The 24,630-nt window shown below is 39.4% G+C and overlaps 1 protein-coding gene across 8 annotated transcripts in view; it reads right to left on the bottom strand.

The window, feature by feature from the left end:
- Nucleotides 1-24,630, bottom strand: part of CEP112 (centrosomal protein 112) — a 418,056-nt gene that overhangs the window by 130,427 nt on the left and 262,999 nt on the right. The window lies entirely within an intron of this gene.

Below are 24,630 nucleotides of genomic sequence, written 5' to 3'. Positions count from 1 at the left end.
CTTCTACTTTTCCAGCAAAACAACAGTCAACAAAGAGAGGAAGAAAGTAAAAGGAACCGTTGGAGGTTTGAGAAGAAAAGAGAGGTATGAAATTTTCCTAGAGAGCGGGAAAATGAATTAACCAGGAAGTGCTGAGGGCCCACTCGAGCTTTTTGGCCTTACGTTTAAGTGAGACCAGTTAACCTAAGTGTGTCTTCTCTTGAACTGTGTCCAACGGTTTAGACACAAGAGTAGGGTCCATGAGAATTTGGTTTAACCAGCCTTGGGGACTTGTAAGCAAGGGAGGGAGGAGGAAGTTGAGGCCAGTCCAAGGGGGCGGTGAGTGCACTGCTGGGATATGAAAGCTAAGCTGGGGAAGGAAGGCACAAGGAAGCTGACGGAATGTGAAACATGGCAAGGTTCATGGATTAGAAGTCCCCATGGGGCAAAGATCTTAGAGAGGATGCTAAACTGAGTTAGAAAGGGGGTGGGCTAGGGACAGGGAGAGAGAGAGAGGAATACCAGAAGCCAAGATTTTGAAGACGGTACAGGTATTAGAAAGGGCAAGGACTCTAGGTCATAACCATGGGCAGAGAGCTGAGGAGAAGAGTGATGAGCTAAAGGAACCGAGAGGCCAGTGTGATGGAATGCTTCTCATCAGTGGGTCCATCCATCCCATGCCACCCTGGCTGTGGACAATTATGACTCGTGTCAGGACATGCTTTGTACTTTCTGTACTGGTTTAGTCACGTACAACTTACAGCCACGAAAGTCAAGCCTTATGAATAAGACAGTGTTTGAAAAATATCTAAATTTCATAAGAAAAGTGTGATTTAATTAAATAAAAGTTTTTAAAATTTTGCTCTTCATTAATCTCTCGATAACTTAAAGCTAAAGGACAAGCCATGCATTTCTACAATAACAGAATGCCTTAGTTTTGTCGAAACTCTAAATTGAAGTGGCACTTTACTACTAAAATATAAGTAAAAACCATTCTTACTTTCTCTCCATGAATACCTATTTTTTCATTGCTGTTTTCCAATCATACGCATATGTACCGAAAGCACCTTTTTCTTACTGAAAAGTATCTGACTCGTCTGTGGTTTTCATTTTCTTGCTTTGAAGGATATTTATATGGAAAAACGGCTTCTTCCTCTTGTCGATGGTTCATGTTTAAGAAAGGAATAGAATTCCTGCTCCGACACAGACCTAAAGAGCCCAGAGAAAATTCTTCCCTGTCTATCAAACGCAGCGGTCTAATGCGGCTGACGGGGACACCTAAAGGCAGCAAACGACAGTCAGCCATTTATAATGGAAGGTTTTCCATTGAACTATTTTGGGTTCCTATTATAAATTATCTCCAGATAGAAACCAACCAGATTAAAATGAAACATTACAATGGGAAAACAAAACTTCAGTTTTATTTAGAAATAAAGCAACCTTCCAAACAAGCATCCCTAATCTCTCAAAGACAACGATAAGGCAATCTGGCGGCTTTCAAAAGTCAAAGTGACTTTCAAGCACGGCTATTTAAATGGACAGAAATTTCTGCAGTTGTCAAAATGCAAAATTTAAAAAGAGAACTAACACTTTTTTAAATGAATGTATAAAACTTTAGAATTTATATGAGATAAAATCTTGTTTTCAACATTTTTAAGGTTGAAAGAAAGCAGACACCGCTTTTCCAAAGCTATTATTGAACAAAAATGTTCCGAATAAAGAGCACATGGATGGACCTAGAGAATATTATGCTCGGTGAAAAAGTCAGAGAAAGACAAACATCACTTATACGCAGAATCTAAAAATTACACAAATGAATCAATATACAAAACAGAAGCAGACTCACAGACATAGAAAACAAACTTACAGTTACCAAAGGGGAAAGGGAGAGACAAATTAGGAATGTGGGATTAACAGATATAAACTACTATACATAAAGTCAGCAGCAAAGATTTACTGTATAGCACAGGGAACTAAATTCAATACCTTATAATAACCTATAATGGAATATACCCTGCAAAGAAATAGCTGAATCACTATGCTGTACGCCTGAAACTAACAATATTGTAAATCAACTATACTTCAATTTGAATAAAGGTAATGCATGAGTGAGCATTTCCTCTGACACCATAGGACCCAGGTGACTTGCAGGACACTATAGGAAGAGTACACTTCTGGTCATCCTATACAAACACCAGGAAAAGGTCTGGTTCTTGTCCTGGGATCTGGACCAATAATTCTGCTTGAAAAGGTACATGAAGAGGATTCCATTGTTGAATGGATCTCAGATAGAGTTCAAAGCGATCAAATAAAAGCTAAAGGTCAGTCAGGTACCAAATAGTCAAGAAGACCAATCAAGGTAGAAATAAGAAACATGGGGAATGGGCAGTTAGGAACCCAAATCAGAGTCTGGCTGGGAGTGAGGAATGTGGAGTAGGCATGAATTGGTTCATTCCTTGGTGGTCCAGTGGCTAAGACTCCGTGTTCCCAATGCAGGGGGTCTGGGTTTGATCCCTGGTCAGGGAACTAGATCCCACATGCTGCAACTAAAGATCCCGCGTGCCACCACTAAGACCTGGCACAGCCAAATAATAAATAAATACTAAAAAAAAGAAAAACATTAAGAAAAAAAAAACAAAACAACGGTCTTGTGAAGCAGGATCTCCTTCTATCTTATGCTCGTGGCGACTTGTCTGAGCCAAGAGACAGCTGGATTAGCCGGGTAATGGCATGGGAAGCAAACGATTCCCAGCGTAAGCTTTGGAGAAAGATAAGCTGGAATTAGCACGTTGGTTCTGCACCTGTAGCTGTGTAACTCGGAGCAAGCTGCTTCACTCCTCCGAGCCGTAGTATCACCAATTGCTCTACGGGAATAATAACTTCAAGGTGTTGTGAGAGTTAAACAATGTATGTGAAAGTGCCTGGCACGTGGAAGGCACACATAAACACCTTCCTCCATCGGGCCAATACATACTCTACATGCTCATCCGTTGTTTAAATCACATCGATTATTTTCAGGAATTTGAGCACAAGGAAATGCAAATCAGAGGATCTGTGTCGTGTGACCTTAAGAAAATACAGAGATGATAATTTGTTTCATGACACTGGCAATGTCAACTTTTATAAGAACAACTATTTAAAAAATCTTGTGTTTCGTCGTCAAATTGTTGGCGTGGAAATGAGAAGGGAATAGAAGATAGTAAACAAACTTATTATTTGCAAACATAAACTCAGATAATAAATATCTTTATCCCCTAAAGGTGCCTATTTCTTGATAAGCATGAAAAGCTGAAGCTTGGAAAGACAGTAGCCGTGTGAGTGAAGGACAGAATCTTGTTCAGGGAGATCACTGGTCTACGCTGCCTACCCAGGTATTGACAAAGGCCTGGTTAGAACCCACTTGTCTCCCTGCATGTGTGTCTAGCGTTCATTCTCACCAAAGAAGTTAAACCTTGTTTCCTGGGGAAAGTCTCACGTGGTCCCACAGCTAAGTTGTCCACTCTGGCATAGGTCACAACTCCTTGTGTTTCTCCTCACTGCAAAGTCACCATATGGTTCATTTCCACATGTATTACATTAGTGAAGGGCACAGGTTCTGGAGTCCAGCTGAGTTTGAATCTCTTCTCTCCAAATTACTGAACCTACCTAAGCTTCCACAAAGAATAACAGTACTTATACTTTGCGGTGAGAAGAGACAATGAGATAAGCCTTTACAACTATGCTTGACACTTGATGCAATACATGTAGGTCATTTTTATTACTAGTCAGTAAGGGCAACTAGGGCAAAGAGTGTTTAATACCAGATGTCAACACACTCGTGGTGTGGAGCTCTCCCCAAAATACTACAGGATGTGTCCCTTGTCCGACACTTAGTACAAATGAAAACCCATGAAATTCACAAACGTTGAAAGTGGTTGTGATAATGGTTTTAAAATACAGGTAGTCCTTGCTGTGCACCATTTTGATTTGCGTGCATTTCAGTTTTCATGGGTGGGTTAGATTAAACCCAGTGCCTCAACAACATAATAGTTAAATTGTCAATTACTACAATACATCTTCTATGGTGAAGAGTCTATTAAATGATTTTCTGATTTTTTAAAAGTGCGTTGCCTTACTACCTTTATAAGCCTTCTTAATATGTACTAGATAAAAATCTTTTATATAAGGTACATATTTTGCAAATATTTTCTTCCAGTCCATGGCTTGCCTTTTTATTTTCTTAAAGTGTCTTTTGAAGAGCAAAAGTTTTGATTTGGATTAGGTCCAAGTTACCATTTTTTTCTTTCACGGCTCATGCTTTTTTATTCCAATCAAGGAAAAATTCTGCCTGAACCAGCATTACTAAGATCTTCTTCTAGGGTTTCATACTTTTAGCATTCATGTTTAGGTCCAGGATTTATTTGTTTCTTTGGTAACAGTGTGAGGCGAAAGTAGAGGTTCTTTTTTTCCCCCTTATGGACAGTCAATCGTTCCAGAGCCACTGATACTTGTGAAAAGACTATCCTTTCCCCATTCATTATAGCACATTTTTTGGTCAAAAAACAATTAATTATAAATGTGTAGGTTTTAAAATCTAAGATTTCCTCAAGATTTGCCTATCAAAAATTGTGCTATTTCTAGCTTCTGAATAGTAAAGATTAGGTTTATAACCTTCAACAACTTTGACTTGGTTCTACTCCTGAGCTCTCAAACAGTATTTAAAAGACAAGTCTCAATCGTCACATCTGGATTTTTATTAAAATGCCGTCTAATTCCTTGGCCATATAAGGTACACGTTAAAAAGATGGTACAGGGCAGTTAAAAGTCATGCCAAAGCACCACTCTGACTGGAAACATTTATAGTATTTTATTTTCAGCATATAACTAACAAATGCAAATAACATGGAAATTCTATGAACCCTGCCAAATGTAGTCCACTTACCCTGGGTTATCTTTTTACTTAATTTGAGCTGATACCATGTTGGGGCTATTTTATTCCCAGCTACATTTTATGGGAAATAAACTGATTTGTAATTTTTAAAAAAATCTGTGTTAAGGGCTTCCCTGGTGGCGCAGTGGTTGGGAGTCCGCCTGCCGATGCAGGGGACACGGGTTCGTGCCCCGGTCCGGGAAGATCCCACATGCCGCGGAGCGGCTAGGCCCGTGAGCCATGGCCGCTGAGCCTGCGCGTCTGGAGCCTGTGCTCCGCAACGGGAGAGGCCACGACAGTGAGAGGCCCGCATACCGCAAAAAAATAAAAAATCTGTGTTAAAATATTTTTTAACCTTTCATGTTTTGATCAATAATTATAAGTTTTCTTCTTTGTATCTTTGGTCTCTAACACATTCCCAAGCTCACATTTTAGGTGCTCGGCAAACTCTTAACTGGAACATGAAGTTCAACCAAATTCAACTGCTGATGTGGCGACTTGCACAATAATCCAGAAATCCAGACCCTCGTGGGATATACAATGAAAACAGTAACTATGCATTTAGCGTTCCTTTACTCAAAGTTGTTCTAAATGTACAAATACACTTTGCATATCTCAGGTGGGCAGCCATTCATATAAATATTGTGAAAGGGTTTTTAAAGTTTTTCTGTTAAAAATAGCAAAGCCTTCATTGCAGATCAAAAGTCCCATATTTTAAGATAATGTCAAAATCTCAAATACTTCTAGCTCTTTGGAGATAGAAACACAGTGACAGATAACCTAGGCAGCGTATGAGTGCCTTTTCTCTGCTTCCCACTTCTCTGAACACCCTTTCTCAGGGTTCTGTGCAGGTGGGTAAGATTACGGTCAGAAGCAAAACCTGACACTGATGCGGAAAGATACATGCACCCAATGTTCACAGCAGTACTACTGACGAGAGCCAAGACATGGAAGCAGCTCAAGCGCTGTCAACAGGCACATGGATAAGGAAGATGTGGTACATGTAAACAACGGACTATTACTCAGCCATAAAAAGAATGAAATTCCATCATTTGTAGCAACGTGGATGGACCTAGAAAATATTATGCGTAGTGAAATCAGTCAGACAGAGAAAGACAAATGCTGTATGACATCGCCTATATGTGGAATCTAAAAAAAAACACAAATGAATATATATATATGCAAAGCAGAAACAGACTCACAGATATAGAAAACAAACTAGTGCTTAGCAGAGGGGAGAGGAAAGGGGGAGGGGCAAGTTAGGGGTATGAGATTAAGCGATACAAACTACTTTGTATAAAATAGATAAGCAACCAGGATTCACTGTACAGCACAGGGAATTATAACCTTTATCTTATAATAACATTTAACGGAGTATAATCTGTAAAACACTAAATCACTGTGCTGTACACCTGAAACTAATATAATATTGTAAATCAACCATATGTCAATTAAAAAAAAAGGCAAAACCAGAAGGAAAAAGTCAAGAATTACAACAAATAAGGCGAATGCTTGACAAATGTCAATTTTGTTAATTTTCTCTGCAAGGTTAATATTGTGGTACTATTTTATAAAAAGGTCATTTGGGGACATCTCTCTTTAATCTGCTTTACATGGTTTGAGACTAAATGATTTCTACTCCAGAGAAAGTACTATCATGAGAAGATTTTGGTTATTTAGTACTGTAGCGTTTGAATAGCAGAAATTGAATTTTTGTTAAAGTGAAAACTATCTGGTCAGTAATTTGAGCCCCGAATAATTTAACAAACCTTAAAACAGTTTGTGAGTTCTAAGGGCCTCTGGAGTTCAGATCGACTTCTAATCCATTACATCTCACTCTAATAATCACTCTTTTAGAAAAGTTAAAGGCAAAATAATACCTACTATACCTCCATTTTAAGAAAATACCCTATAAAAATGGCATTTTCCATGGAAATGTTTGGAGGATATTAACCACATTACATACTTTCTTCTTCACTGAGAACCCCTAGTAAATTTTTCTCGGAAGAGTTCAATTCCAGGAATTTGAACGAATGACTTTTGAAATTATATTGCATTGAATCTTTTTTTTTTTTTTTTTGCACTGAATCTCGTTCTAATTGTGATGCTCTCTCTACATTTGTTCCTGAAAAATGCAGAGTCAAATGCATGTCCCTCCCAAGGAGGTATACAAACCCTCTTAGCATTCACTGTTCTTTCATAAACCTTACCTCTAGCTTCATGTTTTTTCTTTTTATTTCCCTCTAGATTTGATTCCTTACTCTCAAAAAACTTGCATTTAAAAAGTCATCTTTGAGTTCTAATATTTTCTCCCCTAAAGATACAGAAAAGGAAAAAGGAAAAACAACAACAACACCCTTAGCATAAGTTAAAGCCAGAAAATGCCAGAACTTCAAAAGAGCTCTTGAATGAAAAAAACAAACAAACAAAAAAAAACGCAGGCAAGATTCACCAATGGATGGTAAAAGTAGTAGCTGAAAGTCTGAGGAGATACAGGATACTTAAATAGTCTCAGAATATCTCCTGAAGATATCTCACATATTACAAAGGGGAAACATAACTTTACAACAAAGAAACCTGGCAGATATCACCTGACCACACGATCGATGGTAATGTCACCACAAATACAGTATCTCGATATGTGCCCCTCGATATTATGCCCTTGAGATGGGCACAACACCACTTGCGTAGGATTCTCGCCAAAAATGCAGGACCTCAATCTAATCATGAAAAGCAGGACAGGGTCATGAAAAATAAGGAAGAACTGAGGAACTGTCGCAGCCTGGAGGAGCCTAAAAAGGTATGACAACTAAACGCATTGTCAGACCCTTGACTGGCCCCTTAACAACAAAAGGGCGTTAGTGGGAACCTGGTGACATTCAGAGGAGGTCCACGGTTGTTCACCAGTGTAAAGGTCAAGTTTTTTTTACCAGTGTTAACCACCTGGTTTCAGTGACCACACTACGGGTAAGTAAGGTGCTGCAAGGGGGGAAGCAGGGTGAAGGACGTGTGGGAATTCTCTGCACTATGTTTGCAACTTCTCAGGAAGTGTAAATAAAAAGTTAAAAAAGTTTTACAAAGTCATCTTCTATCTTTTTATAAGTAGAGTTTTCATAATTACCGTTTGACATTCCCCCAATTTGTCCTACGCTCTTAGCTTGCCATTTTTTTATCCCATTGGACTGCCTCAGAAAATTGTACCTAGTGTCAATTCAAATATTGTATTTCAAAGACCATCTTCTCCATAAAACAGCCTCTGATTACCCAGACCTCAGATTTCTAGCATCGTACCCTAATCTAGAATTTTACTATGCATTGTTATATAGTTTTTTAAGTTCTTTTTTTTTTTTTTTTTTTTTTTTTTTTTTTTTTTGCGGTACACGGGCCTCTCACTGTTGTGGCTTCTCCCGTCGCGGAGCACAGGCTTCGGACGCTCAGGCTCAGCGGCCACGGCTCACGGGCCCAGCCGCTCCGCGGCATGTGGGATCTTCCCACACCGGGGCACGAACCCGTGTCCCCTGCATCGGCAGGCGGACTCTCAACCACTGCGCCACCAGGGAAGCCCTTTTTAAGTTCTTTTATGCTTGCATTTCTCATTACCACCACTATAAGAAAAGTCTCCAGAAAGCAGGGACAGATTTACATTCCTTTTTCTGATCAGCACTGAGCTAAGTATACGGTAAATGCTTGTTAAATATATGTTGACTCATTCACCCACAAACTACGGAAACTAAAGATTTGGAAGTTCACATCACCCATTTATTCCCTCTTTGTGTTATTAGACACCAAATACAGGACGAAATGGGCCATTAGTTATGAGCTAAGGATGGCAATTCTAATACTTTCTTGTTCACAGGAAGTCTCTAAAATGTACAATACTTCCTTCAATTTAATAAGGTAATCTGGGTTGAGTAAATGCCATAATCCATGCTAGAATTGCAATAATTAGTAGAAATATGGGCCTAAATTATAAATCTTTAAAATCTTATTTAAAAATCTGTTAAAATTCCTCTTCCAATCATAATATGAAACGTGTAATAGTAAAAGCAGCTGTCACAAATAAGATTCAAAGATACTGATGTTTGAAGAGATGTTTTCCATGACCAGGGCTGCTTCCTTAGAGTATTCCTAGGATGTCTACTGAGCTGCTAAATTCATGCAGTGGGAACAAATGTCTGTTTTCTTTGCCAAGAAAATACCATAGATGAATATTAAAAACAGTTCTGTTAGCCAAAATTCACATCTGCACACACTTAAAAGTGTAGCTTTTCTTTTTTTCCAATAATAATTTGTAATACATTGTGAACATTTTAAAAAATAGCATACAATACTCTACACCTGGCTGGTTAGCTGTGTTTTAGCCATAAGTGCAATGATACAGCCTACACTATTATTGAAATTGATTAGTGTACTCTGTGGGTATATTCACGCATATGTGTGTATCTATTAGTAACTTTTTTGGACATATATCTCAGCGCTCTCTCTCTGCCTCTCTCTCCATATGTATATATTCAAAATATAAAATTCAAAACATACCCTAATGTTGTAATCAATTTAAAAAGAGAAAATATTTTTAAGGGTTTTATAATTTTAAGAGACAGGAGTCAGATTTTTCTACATAATTTGGGGATTCCAACATTTAAAAAAAAAAACTTCTCAACTATCAAAGTGATATTGTTTTTTTAAAAGGACATTCTTTCACTGAGAGTGACATATTACAAGCAATGGTGGGGTTTTTTTTTCCACCAGTTTTTCGTGTGTAGGAGAAATATATTTTGGGCCTGATTTCAATACTGTTGTTTTTGCAAAAATTTTTTAGTTATTTAAGTAGTAGAGGTTCTCAATCTAATGCAATATTTAGAATATGTACATAAACTATTATCTTAAATCATTTGGATGTTTAAAAAGAATGATTAATATGGAGAGTCAAGACCAAGAATAACTTGTATCTTAAAAAGAGGCACTTAAGGGCTTCCCTGGTGGCGCAGTGGTTGAGAGTCCACCTGCCGATGCAGGGGACACGGGTTCGTGCCCCGGTCCGGGAAGATCCCACGTGCCGCGGAGCAGCTGGGCCCGTGAGCCACGGCCGCTGAGCCTGCGCATCCGGAGCCTGTGCTCCGCAACGGGAGAGGCCACGGCAGTGAGAGGCCCGCGTACCAAAGGAAAAAAAAAAAAAAAAAGAGGCACTTAAAATATCTGTGTATTACTGTTATTTAAGAAGCCACATGTGTGTCCTAGGACACACTCAAATACACCAGGACCTCCGTGTCTCATAAGCATTTTCTCTGGTTAGTGTGACCTCACCTGACTCTTCATACGTTAGGTTTGTTTTGAGAAGTCATTTTCTAAAACTCATCAGCCTAGTGATAAAATATGCTAGTGTGAGAAATAAAATATGTTGACATATGTTGCTTCATTACATCAAAATTAATTCCCCCACAGGGAAAACTATCAGATACCAGATACTTATCTGATTATGTAGAAATTCCAAAGAATCTATAAAAAAAAGTGACTGGAACTAATAAGTGAGTTTAGAAAGGTCACAGGATAGACAATCACTATAACAAACTCGATTGTATTTCTAAATATTAGTAATGAACAATTGGGAATTAAAGTTAAAAACATGAAATGATAGGCATAAATCTAACAAAATAAATGCAACGTCTATATGCTAAGAGCTATAAACACTGATGAAAGATATTAAAGAAAACTAAATAAACGAGAAGACAGTCTAAGTTCATGGACTGGACTACTCAATATCATTAAGATTTCAATTTTTTCCAAACTGAGAAATAGATTTAACACAATTAAAAGAAAAATCCCAGCAGGATTTTGTGTAGAATTCATTATGCTGATTCTAAGAGCAAAGGAACTACCATAGGCAAAACAATTTTGAAAAAGAACACAGTTGCACAACTCATATTACCAGTCTCCAAGACTGACTATAAAAGCTGCAATAATTAAGATGGTGTGGTACTGGAAAAGGAAAGACATATATGTCAATAAACAAAATCAGGGAGCCCAGTAGTGCTGCACACATGGACAGTATATTGATTTTCAACAAAGCTGCAAAGGCGATTCAGTACAGAAAAGACAGTCTTTTCAACAAACAGTGCTAATACAACTGAATCTTAATCTATATCTTGCACCAGTCCCAAAATTGACTCAAAATAGAACATAAGTATAAAACTTAAAACTACAAAACTTGTAAAAGAAAACAGGAGAAAACCCCTGTGACATTAAGTTAGGCAAAAATTTCTTAGATGTGACACCAAAAGCACTATCTATAAAAGAACAAAATGAGAAACCAGACTTCATAAATATTAAGAACCTCTGCTCTTTGAAAGATAAAGGAATGAAAAGAAGCCACTGACTATGAAAAGGGTTTTCAAATCACATATCTTATAAAGGACTTGTATCTAAAATACATAAAGAACTCTCAAAATTCAGTAATAAGAAAGTAAACAACTTAATATAAAATTAGAAAAACACTTAAATAAACACTTTACCAAGGAAGATATTCAGATGAGCAATGCACACGTGAAAAGATGCTCAGCATTATTAGTTAGTAGGGAACTACACATGCAATGAGGTACACCTATTAGGATGGCTAAAGTAATATTACAAACTCAAGAACATCAAGTGCTGGTGAGGAGGCAGAGCAACTGGAACTACTACGTGTTGCTGATGGGAGTGCAACATGATATGACCACCGCAGAAAGACTGGCAGTTTCTAGTACAGTTAAAAAATATAGTTACCATATAACGCAGCAATCCCATTCCTTGCTATTTACCCAAATGAAATAAAAAACATTTATGTTCACACAAAATCTTTCCATGAATGCTTAACAGTCCCCAAATTTCTCGACAAACGGGTACATCCATGCAATATTATTATTTAAAAAAAAACAAAAAAAGAAAACGAGCTACTGTGACACACACGAATGAATCTCAAATGCATGATGCTAAAGGAAAGAATCAGACTCAAAAGGCTCATATCGAATGATCCATTTATATGACACTCCGGAAAAGGCAAATCTACAGCTGCAGAAAACAGATGAGCGGGTACCAGGAGCTGGGGCTAGGGGGAGGAACAGGGGCGACACCCAAGGTCTGGAGGAATATATGAGCTGATGGAACAGTTATCTTGATTGCGGCGATGGTCTGTCAAAATCTGTGGAATTATACATAATCTGTATGTCAGTTATATCTTGATTAAAAAATATTTTAAAAAGAGAGCAATCAATGAAGAATTACAGGAGTATCGGAAAGAGCACGATTTCTCAGGAGCTGGTGTAGGAGGCGGGAGACGGACAGGCCACATGTCTGAACGAGGATGAGTTTGGCAGGTCTTCCAGGCAGAGGGCACTGCCCGCGTGGAGCCAGGAAGCGAGAGTGTTTGCAGCCTGCTTGTTTACAGAGCGAGTGTCTGGCCTGGGCACAGCACAGATGTGTCTGTGGTGGGGGAGACAGTTAAAGGTAGAAGAAGACACCACTTCACGCTCATTTTGATGGCTACTATAAAAACAAAAGAAACAAAGCGAAAACAGCGAGTGTTGGCAATGATGTGGAGAAAGTGGAACCCTTGTGCACTGCTGGTGGGAATGTAAAACGGTGCAGCAGCTACAGAAGACAGCACGGCAGACTTCTCAAGAAATTAACAACAGAATTATCATATGATCCAGCAATTCCGTTACTCAATATATACCCAAAACAACTGAAAGCAGCAACTCAGACATCTGTATACCCATGTTCATAGCGGCATTATTCACAATGGCCAAAAGGTGGAAGCAACCCAAGTGTCCACTGATGGGATGAACGGGTAGACAACATGTGGTCTATACATACATACAATGGAATATTATTCAGCCTTGAATAAAAAAGAAGTTCTGACATACGCTACAAGGTGGATGAACCTGGAAGACAATATGCTAAGTGAAATCTGCCAGCCACAGAAAGACAAACGCTGCTGGATTCCACTCGTGTGGGGCACCTAGAGTAGTCAGGTACAGAGACAGAAGGTAAAATGGTGGTCTCCAGAAGCTGGGGGATGGGCAAACAGGGAGGTAGTGTTTAACGGGCATCATGTAGGTTTTGCAAGAAGAAAGAAGTTCTGGACATGGATGGTACAATAATTTGAATGTACTCAATGCCACTGAACTGTACACTAAAAAATTAAGGTAATTAAGATTAATAAGAAGGAAGAAAAGGAGAAAATAGAAGAGGAGAAATGAGGTTATATAAATCCTTGGTCAGAAAACTAAGGTGCTGTGGGAACTCACTTTGTTGTGGGCAATGGTACCCGGAAGTTTTTAAGCAGGAGTGGGAAACGCCATTCACTCACAGTTTACCTTGTCCTGAAGGTTCTGCCTGACGCTGTTCCTTGGTGCTTCTCAGGGCAGCTGTCCAACAGATCTAGACAGAGGCTCTGATTTCAGTCAAATGGAATCAGAGTTTCATTCCTTCCATTGTCTCCGCCTCATTAAAATAACTCTCTTTGAGACGAGAGGCCGTTTTGACATTGCCAGGGCCTGATCCAGCCCAGCAATGAGATTTGTCTTTTAGGGAGACCCCTGCCCTGTGTCTCAGTCTTACCTTCTTCTCTTTGAGGCCAGATGGTCCTGTGTCCCTCAGGGGCCTCAGACTACCAGCCTGCACTGTCTCGGGGGTGTTACCATGTTCTCCTTTCATCCCTACCAGACGCAGGGCTTGACTTTCCTTGAGAGACGAGGAGTCTAACGTCAGAGAAGCCCACATTTCCTTTGACCCCCAGGAAGATTCCAGAAGCTAAGATAAGAGCTGGATGAACAGGCTGCAGGACAGCCCTCTTCGAGGCTAATGAGGGCACAGCCGCCCTGCCCTGACAGAAAGATGAGTCAGGGGACAGGGATTCAGGCCGGGGTGGGCAGGGGCTACTGATGTCACAATCACGCTGCTCAGTTTCTGATGTATCTCGTGTAACTGCTCATGTAACTCCAGGGCTGAGTACCAGCACATCCCTTTCTTTGTGACTCTGGTCTCCCAGGGGCAGAAAAATGGGAAGAAAGTTGAAGATGCCCTAGGGCCTACGGGCAGGGCAATAAGATAACTAGATGGTGACTTTTGTACATCACTGTTCAGCTTACAAAGTGGCTATAACATAGAACATTTAGAAAAAACTGAAAAATATAATTTAAAAATCCCATATAAACCCATCACACAAAGAAATGAGCTAGCATATTTCCACTTCCCCCCCTAAATGTAAGTTTATCTATGGCTTACTTTTTCTTAGTCTCACATCCCATATCAAATCCCTCAGAAAGTCGTGCTGGCTCCAACTTTAAAATATATCCAGAACCTGACCACCCGCGCTGGTGCCACTCTGGTCTAGTCACCACCTCTAGTCACCACCTCTCAGTAGGGTTACTGCAGTGCCCTTGTCATTGGCCTCTCACCTGTGCTCTCACATGACTAGAATGACCTTTTCCAGCCTGAGTCAGATCACGGCACGGTACTCGGTTTTCTTCCGTGCCTGCGGTTAAAGTCCTTACGACAGGCTCGAAGGGCCTGTGTGGTCAGGACCCCTGGGGTCCCCCGAACCTCATCTCCCATTTCCTCTCCCTGGGCTGCTCTGCTCTCTTCACAATGGCTTCCCTGCTGTTCCTTGGCCATGCCAGCCATGCTCCTGCGGCCATGTCCTTGCACTGGCTGTTCACCCTGCCGTACATTTCTTCCTCCAAATACCTACAAGGCCGACTCAACCCCTTCACTGACCTTATCAGTGAGGCCAACACTGACCACACTATTTAAATGGTCCCAACTCTGGAACTCCAGAGCCTCCCTTAATCTTCTCTATCATTTTATTCAATGGCACTTGGACACTTTTAAAAATTCTATGTATGCTGCTTACATAGCACGTTCTCGACTTGAGGTCTGTCTCTCCTGCTGGAATGTGAGCTCTGAGAAGGCAGGAATATCTGGCTCTTTGTTCGCCGCTGCAGCAAGCGTCTAGGACCACTCTACACAGAACAGGTATCAAATGCTAAAAGCATTACAAACGTGCCATTGCCTGCTAATTCCCCTTAGCATCAGTTCTTCTTTTTTAAATAATAGTCCCCCCAACTTGTAATGCGCACATGCTAACAAGTCCCTGCTTCTGCAGGCACACAGCCCTAGGACTAAGATTCCTCCAGTGGAACGTGAGTGGGGATGACACATGCGATTGTTGCCATGGCACCTCCTAAAAAGTACTTACTCGTCCTCATCTTCCTTCCCCCCTTTCTGCTGGTTGAGAAGTGGTGACAGCTGGAACCATTTAAGGCAGAGGTGGAAGCTCCACATTGAAGATGACAGAGCCATTCCATGAGCCAGCCTGGGTTCCTAAATGACCTAGTGGGACGGAACAGTTTGTTCCCACCCCTGAACCAGACTGTGATGAGAGAGTGAAGTAAACTCCCAATCTCACTTGTCCACGGTTTTGGGGTTCTTTTTTTACAGCAGCTTAGGCTCATTGTGAAGAATATGGAGAAGACTGTATACAATTTTTCACTTGTGATTTATCAATATAGTGAATTATACTCATAGCATTCCTAATATCAAGCCATCTTTGCATTCCTGGAATAAAACCCATGTGATCATGGTATATGATGTTTTAAATGCACTATTAGATTCTATTGCCTAATATTTTATTTCATTTTTTAACAATATTCAGAGTGAGATTAATTTCTGTTTAGAGGGATATATTTCTGGGGTTTTTATTATCAATATTACGCTAACCAGGAAAAATTACTAAGTCAAAAGAAATAGATATTTTTAAAGTTAATAACTTAGGTTACTGAAGGCTTTCAGGAAGGTTGTACCAATTTCTACTCACACTAACAGCGTTTTAGAGTATTTATTCACTGTACGCTTGGTATTTGGTATTATTAATTTAAAACAAAACATGGTATTATTAACATAATGTGTTTATTCAATGTATGCGAAGTAGCATCTTGTCTCAATTAGTGTTTCCTCGATTACCTGTGAAGATGCAGAAGTTTATTTAAGCCAACTGCACTTTTCCTAGTCATGTACATCATTTTTTTTTTCTGTATCCTGTAATGCATTCAATTCAACTCAGTCAGTTGACCACTTATAATCATTATTTAATCATCACAGTATTGAATCAGGAAACCCTGCCTCACATAGCATGATCGCTTCCCTTCCATTATGAACAGTGGTTAGAACAAGACGTGACTCTCAGCCCAGAGCTCTTCCACTGCACACCCAACACCTAAAGCCCATCAGCTCACCATCCGCCCTCCCCTCACAGAGACTCTCTAAGCAAAATAAGGCAAGAGTGTGGACAGGGAGGCTCTGTCTCTTTACTCCAACTTCCTTAAGTCTCCTAATAAACTTTTGAGCTAAGTGCATTGAATGCTACTGAAATGTCAGTCTGGTGTGGAAAAAAAACATCAGTAAAGGCTAGTTGGGGTATTAAAATAACTAGAGTCTAGTATCTGAACCTAAGTTCAGTATTACTGTCAAAAAGGTACTCATTTAAAATATATGTATTCAGCATTATAATGTTTAATAATTAAGTCATAGGATATATAAAAGGAAAAGACGCCTCCTTTACATAAAAAGTACCTTCATAATTAGGGTAATCATATAACTTAGCATGCAAGCTGGGACATGTTTAAGAGTGAAAGAGGCTAGGGAAACGTTAAATCATACAGGATACTGGGACAACAGGTATAAACAGGGACTTTCCTGGGCAAATTGGGATGTATAGGCTCACTATTTATGGTAAACTATCAAGATAGTGCCATAAATTATTATTTATGTTGTTATTTGTAATCATGTCATCATTGATGAAGATACTAATAAAACAGATTTTTTCATTTTATTTTCTTCAGTGTTATGAAAAAAAGATGCCCTGTCCAATAAGACTCCTATAAGTTTGGCCATGAAGCTGAAAGAATCAAAAAGGATTGTACAATTATTATTACTAATCTGAAACACACACACACACACACACACACAGACACAGACACACACACACACACACACACACAAAGAGAAACTCTGACGACAACAATTATTAGTAAGGAGACTGAATCATTAATCAAAAAACTCCCAACAAACAAAAGTCCAGGACCAGATGGCTTGACGGGTGAATTCTACCAAACATTCAAAGATATTTAATACCTATCCTTCTCAAACTTTTTCAAACAATTTAAGAGGAAGGAATCCTTCCAAACTCATTTTACAAGGAAGGCCAGCATTACTCTGATACCAAAACCAAACAAAGACACCATAAAAAAGAAGATTACAGGCCAATATCCCTGATGAACATAGATGCAAAAATCCTCAACAAAATATTATCAAACCAAATTCAACAATACATCAACAGTATCATACACCATGATCAAGTAGGATTTACTCCAAAGCAAGAATGGTTCGTAATTCTAATGGTTCATAAGGTGATGACACACCACCTTAACAAAATGAAAGATAAAAATCATTGACCATTTCAATAGATGCAGAAAAAGCATCTGACAAAATTCAACATCCATTTATAAAAGCTCTCAACAAAGAGGAAATGTACCTCAACATAATAAAGTCTGTGTATGACTATCATATACAACTGTGGAAAGCCAAAAGCTTTTCCTCTAATATCAGGAACAAGACAAGGATACTCACTCTGGTCACTTTTATTTAACATAGTATTGGAAGTCCTAGCCACAGCAATTAGGCAAGAAAAGGAAATAAAATGCATCTAAACTGAAAAGGAAGAAAAACTGTCACTGTTTACAGATGACATAATACCATATATAGAAAACCTTAAAGACTCCACCAAAAAATTGTTAGAACTAATAAATGAATCCAGTAAAGCTGCAGGATATAAAATTAATATACAGAAACCTGTTGTGTTTCTATACACTAATAATGAACTATCAGAAAGAGAAAGCAAGAAAACAATCCCACTCACAATTGAATCAGAAAGAATAAAAACCTAGGAATAAATTCAGCCAAAGAGGTGAAAGACCTGTACACTGAAAACTATAAAACACTGCTGAAGGAAGTTAAAGAAGACACAAATAAATGGAAAGATATTCTGTGCTCATGGATTGGAAGAATTAATACCATTAATATGTCCATACTACCCAAAGCAATCTACAGATTTAATGCAATCCCTACCAAAATTCCAGTGGCATTTTTCACAGAACTAGAACAAATAATTCTAAAGATTGTATGGAAACACAAAAGATCCCGAATAGCCAAAGCGATCTTGAGAGAGAAGAACAAAGTTGGAGATATCATGCTCCCTGGTTTCAAACTATACTACAAAGCTATAGAAATAAAAAAGTAGTATGGTATTGGTATAAAAACAGACCTACAGATCAGTGGAACAGAATAAAGAGTCCAGAAATAAAACCGCACGTGTATGGTCAATTTACGACATAGGAGGCAAGAGGATACAACGAGGAAAGGACAGTCTTTTCAATAAGTGGTGCTGGGAAAACTGGACAGCTACGTGCACAAGAATGAAACTGGACCACTATCTTACACCACATACAAAAATAAACTCAAAATGGGTTAGAGACGTGAAAGACTTGTAAGACTTGAAACCATAAGAATCCTGGAAGAAAACATCGGCGGTAAGCTTCTGACATCCGTCTTAGCCATGTTTTTTTGGATCTGACCCCAAAGGCAAGGACAACAACAGCAAAAATAAACAAATGGGACTGCCTCAAACTAAAAAGCTTCTGCACAGCAAAGGAAACCATCAACAAAATGAAACGGCAACCTACTGAATGGAGAAGGTGTTTGCAAATTATATCTGATAAAGGGTTAATATCCAAAATATATATAAAGAACTCATACAAATCAACAATAAAAACCAAACTAATTAAAAAATGGGCAGAGGATCTAAATAGACATTTTTTCAAAGAAGACATACAAATGGCCAAGAGACACATGAAAGGATGCTCAACAATACTAGTAATTAGGGAAAAATGCAAATCAAAACTGCAATGAGCTGTCACCTCCCACCTGTCATGATAGCTATTATCAAAAAGACGAGAAGTAACAAATGCTGGCAAGGATGTGGAGAAAAGGCTCCCACCACTGTTGGTGGGAATGTAAATTGGTGCAGCCACTACAGAATATGAGAAATTAAAGATATAACTACCACATGATCTAGCAATTTCACTTCTGGGTATCTACTTGAAAAAAATGAAAACACTAATTTGCAAAGATATATACTCCTCTATATTCATTGCAGCATTATTTCCAATAGCCAAGATATGGAAACAACCTAAGTAGCCATCAATGGATAAAGAAGATGTGGAATACTACTTGACCATAAAAAGAAAGAAATCTTGCCACGTGCAACAACATGGATAGACCTTGAGGGTTTTATGCTAAGTGAAATAAATCAGACACAGAAAGACAAATAGTGCATGATTTCACTTATATATGGAATCTAAAAAGCAAAACAAAACCCAGACCCATGGATACAGAGAATAGTTTGATCGGTTGCCAGAGGGGAGTGGAGGTTGAGGGGCGAGATGAATTGGGTGAAGGGGATTAAGAAGTACAAACTTCCAGTCATAAAATAAGTAATAAATTAAATAAAATAAACAATGGGGATGTACTGTATAGTATGGGGAATAGAGTCAATAATACTGTGTTAACTTTGTATGACGACAGATGGTAACTAAACGTACACTGTGGTGATCATTTCGTAATGTAGAGAAGTGTTGAATCATTATGTTGTACACATGAAACTGATATAATATTGTACGTCAAGTATACTTCAAATAAATAACACTCCTGTAGGTAGGTTTGGCCACGAAGCCAAAAGGATCAAAAGAACTGTACAGTTATCAATACTAACCTTAAACACACACACACACAAAAGGCTCTGGGCACAAATACCTGCTCATTTACTTGCTCCCGACTCTCTTAGTTTGGGTATCAGTCTGAGGACGGCAAGTAAACTGCTCTTCTTTCAATAACTTACCGATTACTATCACTTGCTGCACTGACCTAAGAGTTTTTTCCTTTATTCTAGGTAAAAAATTTCCCCTTAAGAACGTCCAAAAAGGATAAAACCAACAACAACTGGCGAGTGGCAGAACTCCCATTTATACTGGTGCGATTAGAGTATTAGTTAGGCTACAGAATGACAAGAGGGGTTAATCTTAGAAACTTTAAATGTTTACTTTAAAAATAAACAATGATTCATTTATAATTCTAGATTTTATTTTCAAATAATCCCTAACATAAAATACACTGTCTTTTCATTTCCTCCTAGTAAAACTTAGCTCTCTAGCCTAGGAAAGCTATAGCCTCTGAAGTGAAGCTACTGCTTTGCTCTCCCAGATCTGCTGGAAAACAGGAGCCCTCCGCTACAGGAAGCAGCACAGGTAGAGGGGGTGCGAGAGGTTCTCAGGGGAACGGTGGGGAGCTGTGCATCAGGCAGCAGCGCTTTTCCACCTCACCCGCCCGCGACGCTGCAGCCCACGCAGGAGAGGGCGGTAAAATGCTGGCAACGTAACTGTTCAAGCACGAATGATGACAGATCCTCTGCTACTTCGGCTGAATAAGCAGACACCCCAGGTACGATTCCAGTATTTAGTGGGATCACTGTGAAACAGGTGCCTCGCATCAGAATCAGAAGAAGTGGGAGAAAGCTGGAAATTGATGTTAAACTGAGTCTCAAAGGAACACACAGTTCCTCTTGTTACACAGAGATACATTAACTGATTGAACTAAAATATTTGGTTTGGACTGATTTGAATATATTGTCCAAATGACAAAAAAATCTTAGCTTTTGTATAAGACATAGCCCCTTTCACCATTCAAAAGAAGGTTTACGATTGAGGCCATTTGAAGATACTTTAAAATTCTAAACAATATAAATGAACACCAATCCATCATATTCAGATTACGAACACACCCAAAGTTTTCCAAGTTTCCATTTGTGCAATTTTTTTCTTTTCCAGATTAATTTATTGTTACTTTTAGAGGTATCATTAGAGTCCATTATACCAAGCTGTGGGTTAAAAACCCAGAAGAAAACACCGACTTGAAGTTCATCAACGTTTGTGGGATACTGTAAAAATCAAGTGGGATGTTGTCTGTCAATCAATTTTTATAAATCTGAACTGTTCGAGAATCATATTTAAAAATGTAAGGATACAAACTTCACATTTTTAGCAAAGGAAAAACTCAGGGAAAAGATCAAAGTAAAAAGAACAGAATTGAGATTAGAAATCCATTTTAAGCCAAAATGACGTCTTCATAAGTTAATATTAATCCTTTAATTATAAATTTCAAAGGTTTAAGTAGTTTCTATGACCTTAGCTTTGAATAATTGTACCATATGGAGCTTTTCTTAAATTTGAAAAAGATGCTGAATTGTTGCTCAAAGCCTTTTAATGACTTCAGGCTGGCAGAATTCCAGTATAATCCTTCAGGTACCATTACAATTACAGACCAGGAGCCCAAGCGGGTAAGTGCTATGTCAACTTCATAAGCGCACTTCACTTAGTACAGTGGGGGAAACGCTTGATGTGTTCATATATTTTAAAATATCACATCGTGAAGCTTAAAACAACTACTTATACTGGAGACTTCACAAAGGAATTGATAGATTACACTAAGTACAAATAAGAATTTTGTGTATCATAAAGTTAAATGACAAAATTAGAAGGCAAATACCAAAAGTACCTGCCACAAAGAGCTTCGTCATCCTAAACATAAACAAGTTTATATAAGGTGATGAGGATAACACTAGGACATTAACGGAAGAGAAACTGACAAAGGAGGTGAACAAGCACTTCTCAGAAAATAAAACACGAATGACAAATCTATTATATGTGTTCAGTCTCACTCTTAAAAATGCAAATTAGAAACAGTTAATGTTTTTCACCACCCCCCTCCCCAAACCAAAGAAGAGGTTTAATACTAAGGACTGTCTAGATAAAACAGATATTCTGTTGGGGAAAATACAAATTAGTACAACCGTTTTGAAAAGCAATTCGATCCTGTAATTCTACTGGGATCTTAAACTAAGGGGTAAAAAAAGGGAAATGTTGACAAAATTTGATGTATGAAAATGTTAATTTTTGCATCAATTTACATAAAAATGTTTAAAGCTAAATGTTTAAAAATAAAGGAATTTCACACTAAATCATGCTACATCCATAAAACACGGTATTATGAAAAAATGAAAACTACATTTTCAAAGAATTCCAAATGACATTGGACTATTATTAGCATAGCTCTTAAAAAAGCAAAAGGCATAGCTGTTTATTTAGTATGATCTCAGTCAGCTAAGTTAATATAGCTATTTTATATACATATTAAATTACTACTATTGGTTATCTCTGGGTGGTGACAGTAACAAGGAATTTTACACCTCTCTATTTCCCATATTTTCTAAAATATCTTCAAGAAAGGCTATTTTGAAAATAGCTGAATAGACTTCTGAAAGAATGGTAAATTTTAAATACCAAAGTTTTTTTGTTTTGTTTTTTTGCGGTACGTGGGCCTCTCACTGCTGTGGCCTCTCCCATTGCGGAGCACAGGCTCTGGACGCGCAGGCTCAGCGGCCATGGCTCACGGGCCCGGCCGCTCCGCGGTACGTGGGATCCTCCCGGACGGGGGCACGAACCCGTGTCCCCTGCATCGGCAGGCGGACTCTAAACCACTGCACCACCAGGGAAGCCCCAAAATACCAAAGTTTTAATCAAACATCTGAGAGTTACCCACGACCATCATTTATAATAATGTTCTTTAATTTTTCAAAGGTTCAGATTTTATGGACTTTGTTTCAATTTGGTTTAAAGGATTTTAAAAGGCTGGAAAGGCAGCTTTCACTTTGCAAATGTCAATCATTTATTCTCTTGGTTTCTCTATTTCAAGTATTTTGACCTTGTGGAGGTATTTTATGTTTCTCTTAACTCAGAGCCATTGAAGATATCACTGGGGTCTAAATCGCTGCTGACAGAAACTCAGGCAGGATCTGGACTTAGGAATTCTTTTATAAACTTAACATTGTAAGTGCTACTGAAACAACCCAGACCCACAGGGAAGGTTACATTTAGATTATTTATTATTCTGGGGTTATTCTCTCCTCTTTGAACCTCAACTTTATACTTAATGAGAGAAAATCAATTTCTAAATCCTCAATTCTCACTGGAGTTTGAAACACTAGCAAATATTTTAACTTTCAGATTTATTTAAAAATGATAAAACATTAAACCTTTTATAAGACATAGTGAGAAGAATTCAAGTAACATGCACGATGACACAACAGCCTAGCAAGGGAATTATCTATCAGTTCATTAGAGCTAATTCAAATTTTTATAGTGAGGACTCAAATATCTACTAATTTTTAAAACTATCTTTAGGGCTTCCCTGGTGGCGCAGTGGTTGAGAGTCTGCCTGCCGATGCAGGGGACACGGGTTCGTGCCCCGGTCCGGGAAGATCCCACATGCCGCGGAGCGGCTAGGCCCGAGCCATGGCCGTTGAGCCTGCACGTCCAGAGCCTGTGCTACGCAATGGGAGAGGCCACAGCAGTGACAGGCCCGCGTAACGCAAAAAAAAAAAAAACTATCTTTAAAAAATGTTACGCTTTGCATTTAACTTACTCATATGAAGGGAATTCCAACAATAAACAATGACTATTTGAATATAAAGGTGTAGCTTGTCCCACCCAGAGCACACACACTGTGAAAGCAAGCCTGGATGATGTACCTTGTCCCACCCAGAGCACACACACTGAGTTGGAAGCAAGCCTGGATGATGTACCTTGTCCCACCCAGAGCACACACACTGTGAAAGCAAGCCTGGATGATGTACCTTGTCCCACCCAGAGCACACACACTGGGTTGGAAGCAAGCCTGGATGATGTACCTTGTCCCACTCAGAGCACACACACTGGGTTGAAAGCAAGCCTGGATGATGTACCTTGTCCCACCCAGAGCACACACACTGGGTTGGAAGCAAGCCTGGATGATGTACCTTGTCCCACCCAGAGCACACACACTGGGTTGGAAGCAAGCCTGGATGATGTACCTTGTCCCACCCAGAGCACACACACTGGGTTGGAAGCTGGCCTGGATGATGTACCTTGTCCCACCCAGAGCACACACACTGGGTTGAAAGCAGGCCTGGATGATGTACCTTGTCCCACCCCGAGCACACACACTGGGTTGAAAGCAGGCCTGGATGATGTACCTTGTCCCACCCCGAGCACACACACTGGGTTGAAAGCAGGCCTGGATGATGTACCTTGTCCCACCCCGAGCACACACACTGGGTTGAAAGCAGGCCTGGATGATGTACCTTGTCCCACCCCGAGCACACACACTGGGTTGAAAGCAGGCCTGGATGATGTACCTTGTCCCACCCCGAGCACACACACTGGGTTGAAAGCAGGCCTGGATGATGTACCTTGTCCCACCCCGAGCACACACACTGGGTTGAAAGCAGGCCTGGATGATGTACCTTGTCCCACCCCGAGCACACACACTGGGTTGAAAGCAGGCCTGGATGATGTACCTTGTCCCACCCCGAGCACACACACTGGGTTGAAAGCAGGCCTGGATGATGTACCTTGTCCCACCCCGAGCACACACACTGGGTTGAAAGCAGGCCTGGATGATGTACCTTGTCCCACCCCGAGCACACACACTGGGTTGAAAGCAGGCCTGGATGATGTACCTTGTCCCACCCCGAGCACACACACTGGGTTGAAAGCAGG

Source organism: Neophocaena asiaeorientalis, unplaced genomic scaffold (genome assembly GCF_003031525.2).
Source record: "Neophocaena asiaeorientalis asiaeorientalis breed wild unplaced genomic scaffold, Neophocaena_asiaeorientalis_V1.1 scaffold30, whole genome shotgun sequence".
Taxonomy (NCBI): Eukaryota; Metazoa; Chordata; class Mammalia; order Artiodactyla; family Phocoenidae; genus Neophocaena; species Neophocaena asiaeorientalis.
Note: the sequence above shows the minus strand (reverse complement) of the source record. Positions and strands in the feature narration are given on the sequence as shown.